The following is a 6,265-nucleotide window of genomic DNA, read 5'->3' as shown; positions in this document are numbered from 1 at the left end:
TATCATATGCCTTCTCCAGATCCATAAATGCTACATACAAATCCATTTGTTTTCCTAAGTATTTCTCACATACATTCTTCAAAGCAAACACCTGATCCACACATCCTCTACCACTTCTGAAACCACACTGCTCTTCCCCAATCTGATGCTCTGTAAATGCGTTCACCCTCTCAATCAATACCCTCCCATATAATTTACCAGGAATACTCAACAAACTTATACCTCTGTAATTTGAGCACTCACTCTTATCCCCTTTGCCTTTGTACAATGGCACTATGCACGCATTCCGCCAATCCTCAGGCACCTCACCATGAGTCATACATATATTAAATAACCTTACCAACCAGTCAATAATACAGTCACCCCTTTTTTTAATAAATTCCACTGCAATACCATCCAAACCTGCTGCCTTGCCGGCTTTCATCTTCCGCAAAGCTTTTGCTACCTCTTCTCTGTTTACCAAATCATTTTCCTTAACCCTCTCACTTTGCACACCACCTCGACCAAAGCACCCTATATCTGCCACTCTATCATCAAACACATTCAACAAACCTTCAAAATACTCACTCCATCTCCTTCTCACATCACCACTACTTGTTATCACCTCCCCATTTGCGCCCTTCACTGAAGTTCCCATTTGCTCCCTTGTCTTACGCACTTTATTTACCTCCTTCCAGAACATCTTTTTATTCTCCCTAAAATTTAATGATACTCTCTCACCCCAACTCTCATTTGCCCTTTTTTTCACCTCTTGCACCTTTCTCTTGACCTCCTGTCTCTTTCTTTTATACATCTCTCACTCAATTGCATTTTTTCCCTGCAAAAATCGTCCAAATACCTCTCTCTTCTCTTTCACTAATAATCTTACTTCTTCATCCCACCACTCACTACCCTTTCTAATCAACCCACCTCCCACTCTTCTCATGCCACAAGCATCTTTTGCGCAATCCATCACTGATTCCCTAAATACATGCCATTCCTCCCCCACTCCCCTTACTTCCATTGTTCTCACCTTTTTCCATTCTGTACTCAGTCTCTCCTGGTACTTCCTCACACAAGTCTCCTTCCCAAGCTCACTTACTCTGACCACCGTCTTCACCCCAACATTCACTCTTCTTTTCTGAAAACCCATACAAATGTTCACCTTAGCCTCCACAACATAATGATCAGACATCCCTCCAGTTGCACCTCTCAACACATTAGCATCCAAAAGTCTCTCTTTCGCGCGCCTGTCAACACGTAATCCAATAACGCTTTCTGGCCATCTCTCCTACTTACATATGTATACTTATGTATATCTCGCTTTTTAAACCAGGTATTCCCAATCACTAGTCCTTTTTCAGCACATAAATCTACAAGCTCTTCATCATTTCCATTTACAGCAGGTTTGGATGGTATTGCAGTGGAATTTATTAAAAAAGGGTGTGACTGTATTGTTGACTGGTTGGTAAGGTTATTTAATGTATGTATGACTCATGGTGAGGTGCCTGAGGATTGGCGGAATGCGTGTATAGTGCCACTGTACAAAGGCAAAGGGGATAAGAGTGAGTGCTCAAATTACAGAGGTATAAGTTTGTTGAGTATTCCTGGCAAATTATATGGGAGGGTATTGATTGAGAGGGTGAAGGCATGTACAGAGCATCAGATTGGGGAAGAGCAGTGTGGTTTCAGAAGAGTAGAGGATGTGTGGATCAGGTGTTTGCTTTGAAGAATGTATGTGAGAAATACTTAGAAAAGCAAATGGATTTGTATGTAGCATTTATGGATCTGGAGAAGGCATATGATAGAGTTGATAGAGATGCTTTGTGGAAGGTATTAAGAATATATGGTGTGGGAGGCAAACTGTTAGAAGCAGTGAAAAGTTTTTATCAAGGATGTAAGGCATGTGTACGTGTAGGAAGAGAGGAAAGTGATTGGTTCTCAGTGAATGTAGGTTTGCGGCAGGGGTGTGTCATGTCTCCATGGTTGTTTAATTTGTTTATGGATGGGGTTGTTAGGGAGGTGAATGCAAGAGTTTTGGAAAGAGGGGCAAGTATGAAGTCTGTTGGGGATGAGAGAGCTTGGGAAGTGAGTCAGTTGTTGTTCGCTGATGATACAGCGCTGGTGGCTGATTCATGTGAGAAACTGCAGAAGCTGGTGACTGAGTTTGGTAAAGTGTGTGAAAGAAGAAAGTTAAGAGTAAATGTGAATAAGAGCAAGGTTATTAGGTACAGTAGGGTCGAGGGTCAATTCAATTGGGAGGTGAGTTTGAATGGAGAAAAACTGGAGGAAGTGAAGTGTTTTAGATATCTGGGAGTGGATCTGGCAGCGGATGGAACCATGGAAGCGGAAGTGGATCATAGGGTGGGGGAGGGGGCGAAAATTCTGGGAGCCTTGAAGAATGTGTGGAAGTCGAGAACATTATCTCGGAAAGCAAAAATGGGTATGTTTGAAGGAATAGTGGTTCCAACAATGTTGTATGGTTGCGAGGCGTGGACTATGGATAGAGTTGTGTGCAGGAGGATGGATGTGCTGGAAATGAGATGTTTGAGGACAATGTGTGGTGTGAGGTGGTTTGATCGAGTAAGTAACGTAAGGGTAAGAGAGATGTGTGGAAATAAAAAGAGCGTGGTTGAGAGAGCAGAAGAGGGTGTTTTGAAATGGTTTGGTCACATGGAGAGAATGAGTGAGGAAAGATTGACCAAGAGGATATATGTGTCGGAGGTGGAGGGAACGAGGAGAAGAGGGAGACCAAATTGGAGGTGGAAAGATGGAGTGAAAAAGATTTTGTGTGATCGGGGCCTGAACATGCAGGAGGGTGAAAGGAGGGCAAAGAATAGAGTGAATTGGAGCGATGTGGTATACCGGGGTTGACGTGCTGTCAGTGGATTGAATCAAGGCATGTGTATGGGGGTGGGTTGGGCCATTTCTTTCGTCTGTTTCCTTGCGCTACCTCGCAAACGCGGGAGACAACGGCAAAAAAAAAAAAAAAAAAAAAAAAAAAAAATATATATATATATATATATATATATATATATATATATATATATATATATATATATCTCCAGTGCATCCCTAATATCAATACTATCAGAAATGTATAACAAAAATGTGCTGTTATACTGTTATGAAATTGTGTTTCCACTGTAAACAATGATTTTGGAGTTTGGGATTTTCCACATGCTCTTATCTTTTGTTATTAAATATCTTGTTAGTAGTGTGGTTATGATGGACAGGGAAAATATAGGGTTAAAGAATAATAATTTACTTACTAATAAACATACAACCAAGAAAACTTGCCTGTCTGAAAGCTACATATGTGTGTGTTCTATAATAAGTTAAATCTCATAGTTATTAAAATGACATCACCCATTCATCATTTGGTTTGAGAGGTAAACAGTGAGTTCACTTGTGTATACAAATATCAGATTCTGACCCTGTATGGAACATATCCCCTTATGCAGTACACTGGTCCCTTTATATTCATGTACCTCTGAAATAACCTGAAATATATGCAAAACTCAGATTCAAACATTATGATGCATTCCAGTATCTGATGGAGCACATCAATAACAAAAAAAATTAGTCACTCCTAGACCTTACAGACATGTTTTCTTGTTTTATAATTTCATTCAAATCATAAATCAATTTACAAACTAAATAAAGCTCTACAGAATCCAAACAGGTACCAGGAGTAAGTATGAAGATGGCTGTCTGCAGAATGATCTCTCGAGAATGTTCTCAAATTATGCACAAGTTCACACAAATTTTGACAAAATTGGTACTAAATGACTCCTTACACTTTGAACTGTTCATATAGAGAGTGCTTTTAGCTTACAACTTCTTTCTAATCTAGAGCACTTCCCACTTTTTGATTAATTAAAATTGTGGTAGTAAAAGATGCTATAACTTAAATCTCAAACTCAATATCAATTCTACAAATGTAAGGAATCCACTGTTACCACTTTTCACAAAATTTATTGATTACAACACACAAATCCTCTTTCTGATACCTTAAAACATCATTATCTAAACATACATGCGATATGTACTCGAGTTCTCTCTTGATGTCATCAAGTGTTTCAATCTTACTGATCACTAAGGCTTCTGTGTGCACCTAAACAAACCATTGGAATACTAATGATAAGCAAGATGAAGGAAAGAGCCTCTGCCCTAGGGTCCAGGCCTGAGTTCCTATTTTCTTCAAATCCCATTCAATCCAATTTCACGAGTAAAGTAAATATCCTCATCTTCATTTCATCATGCTTTGATTACAAGCTCTTTGATACCCTGGACTACTGAAAAAAAAAGTTTGGATAATGTTTACATCAATGGACATGTGTATTCTAATTGAAATATTGGGAGGAAAGGGGTATCACTGAAGCTGTCACACTATTTAGACTGATCATACAGATTAGTTATCTAGGTGTAGCACCTAGTACTCCAATAAATTCAAGTTTTCATAAATTACAAAGGTAATTGTGGAGTAAAAGCTCTTTATCAACAATTTACAATGTGTGAAACTCATTGGTACCACTTCTAACATAATCTGTTCCTTAGAATATCTCAAAGGACTTTATGAATATACTTACCTGTGAAAGAGGACATTCAAAAGGATTTTCTTATGGACAGCTGTAAACAAACCACTACCAGCATTTCATCACTTCCTAAATAGCTTTATCCGTATCATATATAACATTCTAAATGAAAATGTACTACGAGAAAGCCTGCCATTGGGGTCTTAAATGGATAAATTCCTGTAGCCTTAATGCATTCCACAAAATATCACCATGTATTGCTATGTTTATAAATAAGTAAGTGCAAGTTTTGCAAATGTGTTGAGTTAATTCAGATGCCTAAAGACAGAGCTATCAAAATAGTGGAACTACATAAGGGGTTCTACTTCACATATGTTTAATTTCTAATATCTGTAAAGACATCCAAACTCACTGTGAACCCCCTGAATCATCTGATACATTGTGACATTGACTAAAGTACAGCTTTCTAATACCCAGGATTTTAAGCATTAATCAGAATCCAAGTCATCAGTACTTCTAAGACATGTGTCACCATGTTTTTACATTTAGTTTTCATATATTTTAATTATGCAAACTCATATCCTTTTCATCCCTTATCCCTTCATCGTCATTTAATATTGAAACATATAACGGTAAGTTGATAATGCCACCCTCATAAATCATGTTTTGTCATGAACGATTCCAATAGAGTTTAAGAGAGATCGTAAGCCTAGAACACTCTTCCTCTTGGTAAACAATGCAAGAGTCAGACCCACCTATAGTCATTTGTCGGCAAAATAACTACTGCTTTGTTTTTTAAAACATATTCATTAAAGGACAAAATCAGTCATAAACTAGTGTCTGTTGGTACCATAACTGATAATTTTCCGTAAGATGCTGATTAAAAATAAATGCCAAACTTTTCCACGCAGGTTATACAGTTCTGTTACTTGCAACTGAAGCTCAAACTATATAACCTGCGACTCGATAAGCAACTGAGAAACACTGATCAATATCAAGCAACCAATATACAAACTTATTTACCTAAATGTGCCATGTCATGCCTTGAAGAGACAGTTCGCGAAGCAATAACCAATGTTTCAGAAAAATTTTGCAAAGACTAAGAAAAGCAGTAATAATATATAGTTGCTGTGGAAAGAAACGCTTACTCTGATATTCATAATCTTAAAGGAATTCGCTTGAAGGTGACGCAACACAGCACGTCTTACTGCATACATTGTGCACCAGCTGATACCGACAGCCATTGCTCTAGCAGATGATGATCTAGAAATATGGCCTTCATCCAATGTTATATAAAAGACTTGATCAACAATATCTATATGCCATAGAAGTCAACTCCATTATAAAATATGTAAAACAAAAAGCTTACGAAGTTCTGGCTAATCTATCATCGAAAAAAGTTCCCCCCCAAAATCTTTTACATAACCTGAGGTTATCTTCATTGCTACAAAACTTTCTCATTGATATAACTTATTTATCGCCAAACGCATTTTCCCTGTGAACTCATAGGGAATATATGTATATATATATATATATATATATATATATATATATATATATGTATATATGTATATGTATATATGTATATATGTATATATATATATATATATATATATATTATTATTATTTTTTTTTTTAACTGATAATAATAAACATATATATATATATATATATATATATATATATATATATATATATATATATATATATATATATGACTAACAAACAAAGATGGTGTAACCCCCCCC

This window comes from Panulirus ornatus, chromosome 41, assembly GCF_036320965.1.
Source record: "Panulirus ornatus isolate Po-2019 chromosome 41, ASM3632096v1, whole genome shotgun sequence".
In the NCBI taxonomy this organism is placed as follows: domain Eukaryota; kingdom Metazoa; phylum Arthropoda; class Malacostraca; order Decapoda; family Palinuridae; genus Panulirus; species Panulirus ornatus.
The sequence above is the reverse complement of the archived record's forward strand: the minus strand, read 5'-3'. Positions refer to the sequence as shown.